The 18,946-nt window shown below is 45.4% G+C and overlaps 1 protein-coding gene across 1 annotated transcript in view; it reads left to right on the forward strand.

Moving 5' to 3' along the window:
* FREM3 (FRAS1 related extracellular matrix 3) overlaps window positions 1-18,946 on the forward strand; it is a 113,128-nt gene that overhangs the window by 49,762 nt on the left and 44,420 nt on the right. The gene's annotated exons all lie outside the window — the stretch shown is intronic.

An 18,946-nucleotide genomic window follows, 5' to 3' on the forward strand; every position in this document is an offset into this window, starting at 1 on the left:
TGAGCATGCGTAGGGAACGGGGAAATATGGAAGCATGTACAATGGGTAGTCAAGGGACATAGATGGGGCCAGGAGGGGGGCATGAGTAGGACAACCTTGTGCTGTAAGCCAGCAATGATTACGGGCACCGAATGGAGCTCGCAGAGCAATAGACAGCACACAGAGGTATATACCGGCTCTTTTAACATACATCTTACCTCTGTGCTTACTTCACATACTTGTGTTCAGATGAGGTATACTAACTCATGATGGGTGAAGAGTGTTGTAGTTCTTCTTGGGGTAGAGTTTGGAGTAGAGTTTCTCCATCTTCTTACCTGTTGAGATGGTCGATGCATCACACAAAAATGTCACATGGTAGTTTTCTGCAATGTATTGCCACTCTTGTCAGACACTAGTTAATTACACTTTTTTGATGGCTTTAGAAACTCCCTGGAAGAGCTGGATTTCATGGTTAGAGGAAGGATAGTTTTAGGCCTGTTTCACAGTGACCTAAAAAAATGGAAGGTTTAGCAGACGCGAATCAGATTTTTACATGGATCAGTTTTCCATCCATGCCAGTGTGAAATGGGCCTAATAAAAATGATTCTCTTTTCTTATGACCCTCTTAAGCTTATACTCAAATTAGGCAATTAAGTCCATTTAAAAAACGGGCGCTAAAATGTGCATACCGCAAGTGCGGACCCCTCCATCTGCAAGGGCGGACCCCTACGCCTAGTCCATGTCTGCTTCTGTGCGCCAGTGTCTGCCCGAGCGCATGGCAACGGCTGAGGTTCCGCGCCTGCACACTCGGTTGCTGACACGAGCGCAAGTAGTAGAAATTATTAGGTAGGATTAGAGGTGATACCTTTTTTTCTGCTATCCGTGGCTCCTCTGTAACAATTTTCTCTCATTCAAGGTAGACTTTAGCCACACTATAAACCGCAATAAAAACCTGACATTCTAGACCTTTCACACATGGGGCCTGATCCAATTCAGTTTTCACCTAGGAGATCATTTTTCATCTTCTTTTTAAAATAACTTTTCAGCACTCTGCAATCGGAAAAGTACCAAAAAGTAGGTGAAAAAGAAATGCCAAAATTATTCTGAGTATTTTCTTTCTTCTAGGTGGCTTAAAAATAATTTTATTGATAAGATGTGAAAATATCACCTAGGAGAAAACTTATGAGAAAAAGTGAATTAGATTGGGCCCAATGATTTCAATAAATAGTCATGTTGTTGTCCATTTCTCTATTAAGTTTCATACACACCAACAATCTCTTCAACTATCTGCCAAGCTTGTATGTTGGAAGATAAGTCGACAAACAACCAGATGACCAACTGAAAACAGGTTGTTTGCCAGATCCAACCGGTGGATCAATCTGACCAAGTATTGTGCAGGTTAGGACGTGTTTACAAGTCTTTTGAACAACTTTATTGTTTCTGAATGCAGACATGTTGTCATTTAGCTTGACTGCATAGTGTTTAACCACTTAACGACCAGCCAACGGCAGCTGGTCGCAGTGGTGTTTCCATGGAAACGGGCTCTTGTTCGAGCGGCCGTTCCATGTCAGTTCACAGAGGGAGTCTCCGTGAACAGCCTGCGAGCCTCTGATCGCGGCTCGCAGGCGAAATGTAAACACGCGGGGAAGAAATCCCGGTGTTTACCTCGTACGGCGCTGCTGTCGCAGCAGCGCCGTAAAGGAGATCGGCGATCCCCGGCCTCTGATTGGCCGGGGATCGCCGCCGTCTGATAGGCTGAAGCCTATCAGAGGTGGTACAGGACGGATCACCGTCCTGTACCGCCCATACAGAGAAGGGGAGGGAAGGAGAGGGACGGGAGAATAGCGCTGCGGAGGGGGGCTTTTTGAGGAGCCCCCCCCCCCGCTAGGCCACACAGCGCGGCGGCGATCAGACCTCCCCAGCAGGACATCCCCCTAGTAGGGAAAAAAGGGGGAAGTCTGGTCACCCTGCCTGAAATCTGATCTGTGCTGGGGGCTGAAGAGCCCACCCAGCACAGACAGTAGATAAATCATGCGGTCCTTAAGTGGTTAAAGGTGCGTACACACATGCACTACCGCCAGCAACGACGGGTCCGCCGGACCCTCCCGCTGGGCGGACGTTCAGCCGACAGTAGTGCTTGTGTAAGCGCTGTAGGCGGACTGATAAAGCTGTTTCTCATAGCACAAATTTTTATGTACAAAAATGGAGAGGTATACTCACTTTTGTGAGATTATATTTATATATACAGTATATATATATATATATATATATATATATATATATATCTCAAACTCATGAATCTTTCAATAGCTAATGAAATGTATTATACTGGAGAAGAGCTAGCCCCTCATTAAACATACTTCTCCGTGCAGCTAATGTTCTAAGAAGCTAAGAAGAGCAGGAAACAACAACAACAACAACAAATAACATTTGTAAAGCGCTTTTCTCCCGTGGGACTCAAAGCGCATAAGCATGGCTCCGACCATCGTGGTACAGGGGAAGAATTTTATAAATCTGGAAATGCCAGGCTAAACAGGTGGCTTTTCAGTCTGGATTTGAATAGCTCCAGGGATGGTGCTGTCTTTACTGGGTGTGGTAGGGAGTTCCAAAGAGTAGGGGCAGCATGACAGAAGGCTCTGTCTCCAGATTTTTTGAGGTGCACTCTGGGAGTGACCAAGTTTATAGAACTTGCTGATCTGAGGTTGTGAGAGGTGTGGTGCAGCTTCAGCAAGTCCTTCATGTATCCAGGGCCCAGATTGTGCAGGGATTTGAATGTCAGCAGTCCAATCTTGAAGAGTATTCTCCATTCTACTGGTAGCCAGTGCAGTGAGCGAAGGATCGGTGTAATGTGACAGTGGCGAGGCTGGTTTGTTAGCAATCTGGCAGCAGCATTCTGCACTAATTGCAGGCGACGCAAGTCTTTTTTGGGGAGGCCAGCATAAAGGGCATTGCAGTAGTCCAGCCGTGATGTGATGAAGGCGTGGACTAGGGTTTGAAGATCCTCTGGGGGAATCAGATGTTTAATCTTTGCAATGTTCTTCAGATGAAAGAAGGAAGATTTAACTACAGATGAAATTTGGTTTCTGAAACTCAATTCCCCATCGATTAGTACGCCAAGGCTGCGCACAAGGTTGGAGCTGTTTATGTCTGAATTCCCAATCCTGATTGGTGTTGCTTTAGGATAGAGCTGTTTTGATGGCGAGTGCTGGCTTTGGACAAACAGGACCTCAGTTTTGTCAGCATTCAGTTTCAACCAGTTATCATTCATCCATGCCTGAAGCTCAGCTAAGCAAGAGTTTATTTTTGGGGTAGGGTCTGTTCCACCAGGTTTGAAGGACAGGTATAGCTGTGTGTCATCGGCGTAGCAGTGGTACGTCAGGCCATGTCGTTGGATAAGTGTACCGAGTGGCAACATGTAGATTGCAAACAGCAGAGGGGATAGGATTGATCCTTGTGGCACTCCGAATTGTAGAGGTGCAGGTTTGGACATTATAGGTCCTAGGGATACTCTCTGTGTTCTGTCAGTCAGGAATGATCTGAACCACTGGAGGACTGATCCACTGATGCCACAGTACTCCTGCAGTCTGTTAAGCAGGATTTCATGGTCAACTGTATCAAAAGCAGCTGAGAGATCCAACAGGATTAGGATGGAGCATTCCCCTCTGTCCCTTGCCATGAGCAGATCGTTGCAGACTTGGATGAGGGCTGTTTCACAGCTGTGGTGTTTCTTAAAGCCAGATTGTAGAGGGTCCAGGATGTTGTTTACTGACAGCCTGGTTTCAAGTTGCAGATAGACAGCCTTTTCAATAACTTTACCTAAGAAGGGGAGGTTGGAGACAGGTCTGTAGCTGCTCATAGCATCTGGATCCATGGAAGGTTTTTTGAGAAGGGGCTTGATGATTCCTTCTTTTAGAGAGGTAGGAAACCTCCCTGCTTGCAGAGAGCAATTTACTATTTTGTGAAATGCTGGACCAAGCAGGTCAAGGCATTTCAGCATATGTTTAGTTGGTCCAGGGTCCAGGTCGCAGGTTGTCTGGTGGAGACGACAGAGGGTGTCTGAGATCTCTTCCTCACTAATACTTTTGAAATCAGTCCAGGGTGTTAGGTTGTTTTTGCAGCTATTTCCATTAGTTGCATGAGTCTTGGGTGCTGTGGACTGAATGAGAGACCGAATAGAAGATACTTTGTCAGCAAAGTAGCAGGCAAATTTCTCACATAGCTCCTTTGAGGGAGTTATAGTGGGTTTTAGACAGGATGGATTACATAGTCTATCAACTGTGCGGAATAGTTGGGCTGGTCTGTTGGCGGCCTTTGCGATCTCCTGTGATAGGTAGGAGGATAGAGGAATAAAAGAGGATTTAATAGGATAAAAGGACCATTTTCCTCCTAAGTTTGATTTTGTGTTACCTAGTTGAGATGAGAAATCCACTTAGGAGATCAGTTGTTTCAGAGTCAGCTTCCCATGGCCAGTCCACCTCTGTGTTATTTATTGTGAGAAATGAGATCACAGAATTACCGCTGTGCTCTGATGTGCATCCCAGAGCTGCATTTTATTAGAAATCTGTTTATCTATTCTGCATTGTGATTGCTACAAGCATCAAATCCAAACAGGATGCTGATGATACATTTGCAGTCATGCAGCTTCTATTTGCTTATCAGTCTAGTATCTAGAGTTAGCAATCCACTGCAAGCTGGAGAAATGGCTGACGTTGCTAGCCTTTTAAAAGTTACAAAACTTTATATGTTAGCACTATATACATACTTATAATACAAAATGCTGCCACTTTTCTGACTGGCTCAGGGATGAAGAAGGTCTGTGAGATGCAAACAATTCCAATTTGCAATGCATATTTATAGAGGAACTGTAGTGAAAATAATAATCAATATAATTGCTTATTATTCACAATATTCATTTACAGATTATTTAGTCAGTGTTTGCTCATTGTAAAATCTTTCCTCTTCCTGATATACATTCTGAAATGTATCACTGGCGGTGACATCTTTAGTTCTGCCAGGTGAATTGTGCAGAATGTTTATTGCTAAGAGTTTTACGCATAGAGGGAGAAATTGCTTGTTTGGCAGTTGGAAAAAGCTGTCATTTCCCACAATGCAATGAGGTTCCAAGACAGTAAATTGTCAGGACCGTGGTCATGACATCACACTGTGGGAGGGGTTTCACCACAATATCAGTCACACAGTTCAGGGGGGGGATGATCTATTTGAAAAAAGGTAAAGATTTATTGTGAGAAAGGGTATATCAGCTACTGATTGGAAGGAAGTTCAATCCTTGGTTAGAGTTCCCCTTTAATACAAATTGTATGCAACTGAGAAGTGGAAGAGCCCTGTGCTGATTCAGCAGAAGCCTTGGAATGATGTTTCATTCCTTGTGCAGCTCCTCCAACCCGGCTGTGAGGTGGCTTTTAGATGGTATACAAAAAAAAGAATGGAGCAGCGCTCCAATAACAGGCCACGCCTTTATTAACCACTTGAGGACCCACCCTTTACCCCCCCTTAAGGACCAGCGCTGGTTTGATTGATCTGTGCTGGGTGGGCTCTGCAGCCCCCAGCACAGATCAGGGTGCAGGCAGGGAGATCAGATTGCCCCCCTTTTTTCCCCCCTATGGGGATGATGTGCTGGGGGGGTCTGATCTCTGCTGCCTGCGAGTGGCTGGCGGGGGGGGGCACCTCAAAGCCCCCCTCCGCGGCGAAATGCTCCCCCTCCCTCTCCTACCTGGCCCCCTTTGGTAAGCCGGGCTGCACAGGACGCTATCCGTCCTGTGCAGCCAGTGACAGGCTGTCTCCTGTCACATGGCGGCGATCCCCGGCCGCTGATTGGCCGGGGATCGCCGATCTGCCTTACGGCGCTGCTGCGCAGCAGCGCCGTACAAATGTAAACAAAGCGGATTATTTCCGCTTGTGTTTACATCTAGCCTGCGAGCCGCCATCGGCGGCCCGCAGGCTATTCACGGAGCCCCCCGCCGTGATTTGACAGGAAGCAGCCGCTCGTACGAGCGGCTGCTTCCTGATTAATTAGGCTGCAGCTGGCGACGCAGTACTGCGTCGCTGGTCCTGCAGCTGCCACTTTGCCGACGCACGTTATGAGTGTGCGGTCGGCAAGTGGTTAAAGAGAGTCTGGAGTGTTTTTTAATCTCTCTTTTTATTAAGTTGTCATCTTCAGCTTTAAGATACAAGCTGATTCACCGCATCCCGCGGCAGAACAAGGTATTTGTCCTCCTGTAATACCCTTCCTGGTAGAGGCAGAACTTTGTGCTGTAGCTCTGCCTCCTCTCCAGTCAATCTCCGCCGATCTCCGCCTCTCCCCGCCCCTCTCAGTCTTCTTTCACTGAGAAGGGCGCCGAGAGGCGGAGATCAGTAGAGATTGACTGGAATAAGAGGCAGAGCTACTGCGCACAGCTCTGCCTCTCCCGGGCAGCAAAATCTGCGACTTAAAAGTTGTGGAATTTTGCCCTGGTATTTCAGTCCTGCCGCGGGGATGCTGCAAATCAACTTGTAACTTAATGCTGAAGATGACTGATTAATAAAAAGAGAGAGAAAAAAACAACACTTCAGACTCTATTCAAAAGGATAGACGCAATAAAATGACACTAATGTTTCCTGTTCACTACTAGTAAATGTAATTTTATTGCATTTATACTTTTCATAAAACTGAGTCATGCTATTGGAGCGCTGATCTGTTCCTTTTCTTGTATAACTTGCAACTGGGCCAGGCAAAATCAACAGGAACTGCATGTAAACCAGTTGCAATCTGTGTACAATTTACAGTAAATTGCATGAAAGTCAAAATTATTGTCATCTCATTGACCATCTCTACTCAGGACTTTCCTTAGAGTGGCGTCTCTAGGGGCGGGCGCAGGGGGCAGGGCGCTCCGGGTGTCATCATGGGAAGGGGGTGACACCCGGGCAGAAGTCCAGTGATTGCACGGAAATGTATTGAGGACGCAGGGAGGAGAGGCCAACTCCATTTCTCCTTCCCTCTAGTGTTGTCCGGATCATGAACGATTCGGATCTTTGATCCGAATCTATTTTGTGAGTCGAATCATCCGAATCATCAAAATGAGTGATTCAGATCGCAAAAGGGGCGGGGCCATGAGTGACACGCCCCCTCTCAGCGGGCAGCGGGGTCCTGGAAGCAGAGCAGGGATGGATCGCTCTGTTGGAGGGGACTCAGGGGAGCCAGCCTTGCACAGGGACAGGTAGAGGGGACATGGGTACCACTGCCAGATATGTGTAGTAGAGCACACATACTGGCTATAACGTGCTGCTCATTACAGGCTGTCTGTTCCGTAGTTGTGCACAGTGAACACATTGGAAACTTTTGGCTCAGCTCAGCACAGCTCAGTAACTTTGCAGGCACTGTGATTGCAGCGTAATATGATCTTCCTGCACTCGGCACAGCTGCACTTATCTTTGGGGAATGCTTTCTTTCACTGTGCGACGTTTCCATTCAAGGTATACAGATGAACATGTAGGTGAAATATATGTAAAGCATATGATTGCAGCATGTGGGTATTTTGTGCAAGCAAACATTTCTGCTCTCTGCTCGTCCCTCCTCCCTTCTCTGTCCACTCCCTGCCCTCTGTGCATCTTCTCCCCTTCTCTGTGTGTCCACCCCCCTCCCCTTCTCTGTGTGTCCACCCCCCTCCCCTTCTCCTGCCCTGCTAGTCATTTCAACTCCGAATGCTTCCCTTGTAAAATGATCCGAGATTCGGATCAAAGATCCGGATCTTTTCAATGATCCGATTCGAATCATCCGGATCATTGAAAAGATCTGAACTTCCCATCTCTAGTGATCCCATCCCATCTCAGAGGAGCTCATAATCTAGACCTACCATAGCCACAGTTTCGTGTCCTACCATATTGTTATTATTTATTTTTATAGCACTGACATCTTCTGCAGCACTTTACAGAGTGTATAGTCCTGTCACTGGCTGTCCTCAGAGGAGCTCACAATCTAATCCTACCATAGTCCTAGTCTAATGTCCTACCATATTATTATTATGTATTTATATAGTCATAATCTAATGTGCTACCATATTATTATTATGTATTTATATGGCTCTGACATCTTCTGCAGCACTTTACAGAATACATAGTCATGTCACTGGCCGTGCTCAGAAGAGCTCATTATTATGTATTTATTCTCTACAGTGCTTTACAGAGTACATAGACATTTCACTCGCAGTAGTAGCTGTCACGCTCACGCTCTGCTATCGCTGGAATGCCCGCCCAGCGGGAGGGTCCAACGGACCCGTCGTTCCAGACTATCAAGCGTGTGTACGAGCCTTAAGGAAGTATTAACACAAATACCCGTAATAGAAAAATAAGATCTCACTCTGAACTGAAATGTTAAAAGATCATGGAAAACTGAAGGAAAACCAGTATAGTTTCTCTTGAAATGCCAAACTCTCTAGAATACCAAACTTTGCCATGATTAGAAATGTTGAATATTTTACATGCAACTTATTTATTTTAACACATTAGTTTCATGAGCTTTTCTCGTCAGTGATTCAAAATGAAATAATGTGGTGTACACGCAGTTTGTCACATTGGCTTAAATGTGATTCCTTGTAGTCTAAAAACAACTCACCCAAAATGCACTTAGCTACTCTGCCATTTCTGCATGAATGGGCCTCTTGTAAAATGACAGTTTTATGGTGGGGGTTACACTGCTGCAGCACAACTATTATATATTTGGGGTATGCAAGGTCTCAGCCTATTCATATCTTTAAAGGCAGTGTAAGAAGCACCTGTGTCTGGGAACATGATCTTATGAATTGTGGGCCTAATCATAAATTTCCTGCTCATGCTGTATACCACACACTCAATCAGTGTACAAAGACTTACTTGAAGGGCAGGGTAAAAAGAAAAGGTTTGCATCCCCTGTAGACAGACAACAAAGGTAAGCTTTCTTAGGCCTCTTTCACAGACTCCTTTGAGGATTAGTGTAAATGACCCTTTTTCAGAAACAACAAGGTAAAACGAGAGCGTGCGTAGATGGTGGATAAGTCAGAGGTAGATTAAGAAAATAAAATAGTCCACTTCATTCAACAGTGAGAGAGATAAAATTGACCTCATACATTTGACTGCAAAGGAACTAGTGTCCAACAGTCCATCCCGAAATATGAATGCAAATAGACAGAATCAGGCATTATATTATGGTAAATGTTTTCCAAGAATAAGTGTGTTTTAAGTGAAAATTTGCAGGGTAGGAAGACAAAAAAGATATACTCATAAAATGGAAATATAAATTAATACTTGTTTTTCATGAGTAAAACTGCCTATCACACCCAAAGCAGGTAATGTGGGTGACGAAGGCACCAGGGAAGTTTGGGTGCTGCCAATGTTTATAGCCATGACTTACGGCTATAGCAGGAAATTTGGCTGCCTGTGATACAAACTATAGCTACAAATAGTGGTAAATCATGGCTATAGACATGGGCACTTATGGTGGCACTCAGCCATCCGAGGGGACGACAAGGTTAGTGTTAGGCATCGGCATGGGGGGGACTGGTCTGTTAGGGCTAGGCATCAGCGGGGAAGTGTGCGCAGGGGGGAGGGGAGTTGGTTAGGGGTAGGCATTGGTAAAGGAAAGGCTCAGATGAGAGTAAGTTTACGTTAGGCCAGTGGTTCCCAACCTTTTTGGAGTCGTGACACATCAAACCAAACGTTCAGATCTCCGTGACACGTAGACTAAATGCATGTAATGAGAGACAGCGTTTTCCCACTAAATGCACATAAGAGACAGCGTTTCACCAGTAAATGCAGGTAATGACAGACAGCCTTTCACCAGTAAATGCACGTAATGAGAAACAGCGTTTCCCCAGTAAATGCACATAATAAGAGACAGCTTTTCATCAGTAAATGCACATAATAAGAGACAGCTTTTCACCAGTAAATGCACATAATAAGAGACAGCTTTTCACCAGTAAATGCACATAATAAAAGACAGCTTTTCGCCAGTAAATGTACATAATAAGAGACCTCTTTTCACCAGTAAATGCACATAATAAGAGACAGCTTTTCACCAGTAAATGCACATAATAAGAGACAGCTTTTCACCAGTAAATGCACATAATAAGAGACAGCTTTTCACCAGTAAATGTACATAAGAGACAGCTTTTCACCAGTAAATGCACATAATAAGAGACAGCTTTTCACCAGTAAATGCACATAATAAGAGACAGCTTTTCACCAGTAAATGCACATAATGACAAACAGCCAGTTGTCCCCAGTATATGTAGCCAGGGATATATATGCCCAGTATATGTAGCCAGAGGTATATGTCCCCAGTATATGTAGGCAGGTGTATATGTGGCCAGTATATGTAGGCAGGTGTATATGAGCCCAGTATATGTGCCCAGTATATGTAGCCAGAGGTATATGTGCCCAGTATATGTAGCCAGGGGTATATGTGCCCAGTATATGTAGCCAGGGGTATATGTGCCCAGTATATGTAGTCAGGTGTATATGTGCCCAGTATATGTAGCCAGGGGTATATGTACCCAGTATATGTAGCCAGGGGTATATGTGCCCAGTATATGTAGCCAGGGGTATATGTGCCCAGTATATGTAGCCAGGGGTATATGTGCTCAGTATTTGTAGCCAGAGGTATATGTGCCCAGTATATGTAGCCAGGGGTATATGTGCCCAGTATATGTAGCCAGGGTTATATGTGCTCAGTATATGTAGCCAGGGGTATATGTGCCCAGTATATGTAGCCAGGGGTATATGTGCCCAGTATATGTAGCCAGGGGTATATGTGCACAGTATATGTAGCCAGGGGTATATGTGCCCAGTAAATGTAATGTGCACAGTATATGTAGCCAGGGGTATATGTGCCCAGTAAATGTAGCCAGGGGTATATGTGCTCAGTATATGTAGCCAGGCGCCCCCCCCCCCCCCCCCCCAGGAGGAGAGAGCGAGGGAAGGAGAGCGGCACCTCAGAGTGCTCTCCCTCCCTCGCTCTCTCCTCCGGGAACGAAGTGCGGTGGCTGGCAGAGGGGCGGAACTTACCTTCCGTGTCTCCATCTGGTCTCGTCGTCGCAGGCGCGGGATGATTTGCCACTACTCTGGTCTGATCCAGACCAGAGCAGCGGCTGCGGCACCAGAACTTCCGGCGCTTGGAGCGACACGGAAGGTAAGTCCCGCCCGCTGCAAACGCCTGACCGCAGTTAGTTCCGGAGGAGAGAGCGAGGGAGGGAGAGCACCCTAAGGTGAGAGAAGGGGGGGGAGATGGCCCCCTTCTCCGCCACTGCCCACAGCTCTCCCTCCACTGCACTGCTCTCCTCCGAGAGCTGACACTGCGACACATACCTGAAGCTGCCGCGACACATGTATGTGTCGCGGCACATGGGTTGGGAACCACTGCGTTAGGCCATAGTAAAATATCTGTAAGAATTACCCACTGATTCATAATTTCATAATAGAATATCAGTAGTTTACCCATACTTTACTAGCCATTATATCTCCGACGCCTTTTCTTACATGTACTCCAAGGGGCAGGCTGTGGTAGATCACACTGAATAATGGTAAGTGTGACACAGTCAGTTCATATTTTCCTTTTGATACACAGTCATTATTGTTTGTCATTTTAAGGTGCCTTACAAGATGTGTAATGTATGCTGTTTCCAGATACAAAAAATATGTTATGTTCTAATAAAGCCTTTGTTCAACATAAGAAAAGTAAAAAAAAAGTTCCTTGTGGTACACAGGGCTTGGTGCATTGGTTATCATCATTATCAGCTGCCTGCCACAGCATTCCCACCACCTGCAGCACTTAAAGTGTATCCAGCTGGCCTAAAGTCTGGATATTTACTGTAAGTGTGTGGAAAGACAACAGCCAGCAGCTGATAACAATGATGACTGACATGCCATACTGCTGCTGCGCTGACAAGAATACTGCGCGGCTGGTGGGAATAGGACTTCACACACCAGAAAATGGAGAACATTAATGATGGCTGCTACAAACATGACAGAGAAAGCAGTTTATGCATGTTTGTGTGAGGGGAGGGGCTCAGGGCAGAAGATTTTAGCTGCACATGATGTCTGTGTGGAGGAAGCATGTGGATGGTGATGGGTGTGGACTGAGTGTCTGGTAGATGTATATAGTATTTGTGTGGTGCTTGCATGATGTCATATCCCCCTACAATTCTTTTTGTAAAACTTATTTTCCTGAAAAATGTAATTGCAACTTAATTAATACAGTGAAAATAAGAAACATATAGGTACGCTAATAAAGTAAAGTTAAGAGGCCTCGGTATATCATGTTAGCAATAGAGCTCACCAGAGCCCTTTTTGAGCTGGGTTCCCTTGAAGAAAAAGGCCTCGGTCTTTTCTCTGATATAGCGTAGTTATGCACCAGAAACCATCTCAAACATACATAGATTTGGTGCACTATTTATCCTTCTATACTTCACCTAAAGATTGATGATTTAGAAGAGAAGGTTATTATGGGCTCAAAGCTGTAGATCCCCTCCAAAATCTGTTCATTGTAAAACACTTCAAAATTATTTTATTTTGTTAACATCAGGCACTGAAAGCCCTTAGGCTAAATACTCACCACAAAGACAGTGGAAGATAGATCAAGGTAAATGTGGCGTTGAACGATGTGACGAATGATCGTTCGCCGATCCATCTTCTGCAATCGCGTACCGCAGCGACATATGATGGGCACAAATGTGATGTTGAACGATTGGGATAATTAGCGAAGGGATCACTGGTGATCATAAGGACAGCCCACAATCGAATCCATCATAGCGGTTGTTCAGAGTGAACGATTATCATGCGTAATTGGCCATTGCTGAACATCGATTAACAAACTTTCTGTAAATGGTGTTGCACGATATGGTAAAGAAAAAGTTTGTTGCGTAAAACTGTTTGGGAAAATCACTTAGTGTGTATGGGCCATAAGACTTGTGTTATTATACTGTACATCTTCTAGGAAACCACTTGCATTCTTACTCTGCTTGTCACTCAATCACCAGCATATGTATTTTTTCTCGGGAATCCTTCCTCCTTTCATTTTCTTCTGTTCCACATAGAAAATAGCAGCCCTCTGAGATAATATAGTGGGTTCTTGTGTAGGAAACACATTTGCAGGTGCATCTTCTTTGTTATCTTTACAAAATGATCCTTCCTCATGAGAGAAGCTTTTATGTGCGCTGGCTGTTTGGATAAGTACAGATTACAGCAGTGAAAGCAAGGTAAGGGCTAGAAGAGCATTGCTATTAGATGCGTGTATTGGCAGAAAGAAAAAAGGAAAGTGGGACATAGAACCAATAATTGGGAAATGCAATTTCCTCCTCTTTGTGTGAAGTGCCCAGGAGTTTTTGAGTTGAAGATTAACTATTGAACTGCTGGATAAATGTAACATACAGTATTTTTATTTTATATAAGGTGTTTTTGTATTTGCCGCTGCTGTTATTAATAATTGAAGAACTTTTCTATTTGTTTTCACTTTCAAAAACCAACATTGATCATACCAGAAAGATCTAACGACATAGATCTTAGACAAATGTTGCGACTGTTCTAATCAACTGTTCGGTGTTAGTAAAGGTACACACAAACTTGACAGATAAGTTGACTGAAGAGTAAATATTGTCATTTTCTGCTGACCATTAGAGTTGGGCCGAACGGTTCGCCGGCGAACGTGGTTCGCGCGAACTTAGGTGGTTCGCGTGCGGGTGTCGCACGCGAACGTTTTGCGGCAAAAGTTCGCAAAAAATCGGTTCGCCCCATAATGCACCTGAGGGTCAACTTTGACCCTCTACATCACAGTCAGCAGGCCCAGTGTAGCCAATTAGGCTACACTAGCCCCTGGAGCCCCACCCCCCCTTATATAAGGCAGGCAGCGGGCGGCCGTTATGGCCACTCGTGTGCCTGCATTAGTGAGAGTAGGGCGAGCTGCTGCAGTCTCTCATAGGGAAAGATTAGTTAGGCTTAACTTCTTCCTGGCTGCATACCTGTTCTGTTCAGTGAGCCCTCAGCCCACTGCATACCTGTACTGTGATCCTGCCACAGCATACCTGTTCAGTGATCCTGCCAGTGCATACCTGTTCATTGATCCTGCCACTGCATACCTGTTCAGTGATCCTGCCAGTGCATACCTGTTCATTGATCCTGCCACTGCATACCTGTTCAGTGATCCTGCCAGTGCATACCTGTTCATTGATCCTGCCACTGCATACCTGTTCAGTGATCCTGCCAGTGCATACCTGTTCATTGATCCTGCCACTGCATACCTGTTCATTGATCCTGCCACTGCATACCTGTTCATTGATCCTGCCACTGCATACCTGTTCAGTGATCCTGCCAGTGCATACCTGTTCATTGATCCTGCCACTGCATACCTGTTCAGTGATCCTGCCACTGCGTACCTGTTCAGTGATCCTGCCACTGCATACCTGTTCATTGATCCTGCCACTGCATACCTGTTCAGTGAACCCGCCACTGCATACCTGTTCTGTTCAGTGAACAGTTTGGTGTGTCAGTGTGAAGCAGTACCTTAATTACACTACCTGATTGATGTATACACATGCAAGATGTTTTAAAGCACTTTAGGCCTGTCATTTAGCATTCAATGTGATTTCTGCCCTTAAAACGCTGCTTTGCGTCAAATCCAGATTTTTCCCGGGGACTTTTGGCATCTATCCCACTCCGCCATGCCCCCCTCCAGGTGTTAGACCCCTTGAAACATCTTTTCCATCACTTTTGTGGCCAGCATAATTTTTTTTTTTTTTCAAAGTTCGCATCCCCATTGAAGTCTATTGCGGTTCGCGAACTTTAACGCGAACCGAACCTTCCACGAAAGTTCGCGAACCCGGTTCGCGAACCTAAAATCGGAGGTTCGGCCCAACTCTACTGACCATCTGGTATACGAAAGATCTCTTTTATTAGAATAAAAACCTTTCTCAGCCACAGACCTGGACATCATAATGGATTATTTTTGGCTGAGCATTGGAGTAGTTTTATGTAACCATGGCAACCCATCTCTAAGTAACTCACCACTACACAGTCAATAAGCAATGTCAAAGGCTAGTCCTCATCTTCAATCCCAGTGGACCACACTGCTCCTTTCTACACCAGAGCTAGCTTTAGGGTGTCTGCACACCACCTCCATCCCTGATCCACCCTTTCTCCCAAAGATGAACAGGAGGGAAGATGAGTGGCAGGCAGGCCTCATCCCTCCCACAACCTCAATGCCACATTCCAGAAAGCCCCCACCACATCCTTCAATGGTGTGCCTCCCTCTGCCCCATCACCCTTGGCTTGGTCATGCCCCTTTAGTGAGTGACTGAGTGAGTGGCTATCATTGAACAGTGAATAGCAAGTGACTGGGTGGTTAGTACCATGTTCTCCACCTTCCTTCCCAAAGTCACTGCCGGAGGCCAGGCTACTATAGTCTGCTTCCAGAAGATGCAGGAAACCTAACCAGAAGATGTGATCTGATATCATCACTAGATGGTCACCACCAGTTAGGTAAGTTGAGGGATTATTTTAGGGAAAGTGAGCAGGAATTTATTGGGGAGGCAGGACCCTGAGGCAGTGCCCCGTAAGATGAATCCTGGCCATCTGCTTTAACAGAATGGGTTTTGCTCTGAAATACCACATGGTGTGCCAATGAAATATTAACCTTTATAGTAAAATATATAACGTAGAGGCAGTGATATTCCTTTATATTTTCTATAATCTATTCTTCAAGCTTTTATTATATTAGATACCAGAAAAAGCTAATCTAGATGTGAACACTTTTTGTATTTGTTATGTAAATGCTCTTTTTATTGATTTTTTTTAAACCATTAATACTATGCCTTATGGCAATTAGCATGTTTGACTAGCAGTCTTGTGATTTACCGGTATAATGGATTTTTAAAAAACAAAGACTGACCTTCCCTGATCTGCACCTTGCTATGACCTTTTCCCATATTTGAAGTGAGAAGCTCTTTCTAATTACAGATCTGTTAACTACCTACTAACTACTTGCCAGAAGAGAGAGTTAAATACGTTAATGAGTTGAAATTATGTATGAATAAATTAGGTATAATAAGGACCTGTCTGCTATTTGTTTTCTTATCAGTGGTCTGTACATTTTTTTAATTAATGTTTTTAGTGGCTCTGTGCTCTACATTTGTGTACCTCAGTGTATGTGAGAAGGACTGTTAGTTTCCCTGAATTATTTGTCCTGCTTCCAACTTTCATTTTACAATGCTAGCTTGCAAATGACATAGAAATTTACAACCACAGAGGTTTCCCACACATTAAGCCAAGTATAATGTGACTGGAGAAAGTGACATATGTACTCAGAATGGAAAGGTGACATGTATGCTCTGAATGGCTACTTTAGGTAGTCACTCATATTACATAGAAGTGATAAGATGGTACAATCAAGATTGTATCATTCAGTGGGAATTTTTGAAATGTGGTTTATGAATGCTGATTAGGACAAGTCTCAATACAATACACGGGGCCATATGCAATTCACTTTTTTACCTGACTTTTCTCCCAGGAGATAACTTTTCACATCCAATTTAAAGTAACTTCTCAGCACTTTTCAACTAAAAATGTACCAAAAAGTAGGTGAAATAGTACTATAAAAATTATGTTGAGTATTTTCTTGCTTTCTGGTGGCTTAAAGAGAACCCGAGGTGTGTTTAAAGAATGTTATCTGCATACAGAGGCTGGATCTGCCTATACAGCCCAGCCTCTGTTGCTATCCCAAACCCCACTAAGGTCCCCCTGCACTCTGCAATCCCTCATAAATCACAGCATTGCTGTGAGGCTGTGTTTACATCTGTAGTGTCAATCTCAGCTGCTCCCCCGCCTCCTGCATAGCTCCGGTCCCTGCCCCTGTCCCTTTCCTCCAATCAGCAGGGAGGGAAGGGATGCAGGCGGGGACCGGAGTTCTGCAGGAGGCGGGGAGAGCAGCAGCCTGACACTATAGAGATAAACACAGCCAGCTCTGACAAGCTGTTTGTCAGCAGCGTGGCTGTGATTTATGAGGGATTGCAGAGTGCAGGGGGACCTTAGGGGGGTTTGGGAAAGCAACAGAGGCTGGGCTGTATAGGCAGATCCAGCCTCTGTATGCAGATAATATTCTTCAAACCCACCTCGGGTTCTCTTTAAAAGGCATTTTATTGAGAAGTTTAAGAATATCACCTAGGAGAAAACTCAGGCATATGGCCGATTGTGAGGAGGGCCATGACACCCTGACCCAAATTATTATTATTATTATTTATTGTATTTATAAAGCGCCAACATATTACGCAGCGCTGGACAATAAATATATACAATGATACAAGGATGACATACATAGGGTTATACACATAGAACAAAGTTATACATACAAATTGTACAAAATACATGATCATGCAATATGGGCTGGTTAGGTAGGCCCAGTAATACAAGTACAGGCTGTCATAGGACAGGAGCACATGATCCTGTAGATTACACTAGGGAGTGGAGGACCCTGCCAGAGGCTTACAATCTAAAGGGAGGGGTGGAAACACTAGGGGGGGCTGTTAAATATTCCTTAGAGAGTTACTGTGTGGTAGGAGGTGGGTAGGCCATCATAAAGAGGTGGGTTTTGAGGGCTTGCTTGAATGTGTTGAAAGAGGGAGCAAGTCTGATGGGTGGTGGAAGGGCATTCCAGAGGGTGGGGGCAGCTCTTGAGAAATCCTGCAGGCGGGCATGGGAGTGTGAAATGCGCGGGGTGGTGAGGCGAAGGTCGTTGGAGGAACGGAGGGGGCGACCTGGTGTATACTTGTGAACAAGCTCCGAGATGTAGGTAGGGCATGTTTTGTGCACAGATTTATACGCCAGGCATAGAATCTTGAAACTTATCCTGAGACGGATAGGGAGCCAGTGCAGGGATTCACAAAGGGGAGATGTGGATGCAGAGCGGTGCGAAGAATGGATGAGTCTTGCAGCCGCGTTCATCACTGATAGAAGGGGTGCAGTGCGTTTCAGGGGGAGGCCAGAAAGGAGTGAGTTACAGTAATCAAGGCGGGAGATGATGAGGGCATGGATGAGCAGTTTGGTCGTGTCCGGGGTTAAGAATGGGCGGATCTTGGAGATATTACGGAGGTGGAAATTGCAGGCTCTTGTGATGTTTTGGATGTGTGGGATGAACGAGAGGTCAGAGTCCAAGGTGACACCCAGGCAGCGGGCCTGGGAGGTAGGGAGAATGGTTGTGTTGTCGATTGTGAGGTGGAAACCTGGGATGGGTGCAGCAGCATGGGGTGGAAAGATCAGGAGCTCAGTTTTGTCTAGGTTAAGCTTTAGGAACCTAGCTGACATCCAGGAGGAAATTGCTGAGAGACACGAGGAGACCTTGTTTATGGTGGTGGCTGAGAGATCGGGGGTATGGAGGTAAATCTGAGTGTCATCTGCATAAAGGTGGTAATTGAAGCCCAGGGAGGAGATAAGCTTGCCAATTGAGGAAGTGTATATGGAGAAAAGAAGGGGGCCTAGAACAGAGCCCTGGGGGACCCCAACTGAAAGGGGGGCAGGAGTTGAGGAGGAGCCATTGAAGGAAGTGGTGAAGGAGCGATTGGATAGGTAGGAGGAGATCCAGGCCAAGGCAAGCCCATGGATGCCCATGGACTGTAGTGATTGGAGGAGGAGGGAGTGGTCAACAGTGTCAAATGCTGCAGAGAAGTCAAGGAGGAGCAGGATAGAATAACTGCCTTTGGCCTTGGCAAGGGTAAGGTCGTTGACCACCTTGGCGAGGGCTGTTTCAGTTGAGTGCGCAGGTCGGAATCCAGACTGTAGGGGGTCAAGTAGGGTATTGGTGTTGATGTATTGGGTAATGCGCTGGTGGACTAGGGGTTCGAGGAGTTTAGAAGCATAGGGAAGGAGGGAGATTGGGCGGTAGTTTGAGGGTAGGGATGGGTCGAGTGAGGGTTTTTTCAGCAGGGGAAGCACAGTGGCCTGTTTGAATGCTTTGGGG

The sequence above is a fragment of the Hyperolius riggenbachi genome, chromosome 1 (assembly GCF_040937935.1).
Source record: "Hyperolius riggenbachi isolate aHypRig1 chromosome 1, aHypRig1.pri, whole genome shotgun sequence".
In the NCBI taxonomy this organism is placed as follows: Eukaryota; Metazoa; Chordata; class Amphibia; order Anura; family Hyperoliidae; genus Hyperolius; species Hyperolius riggenbachi.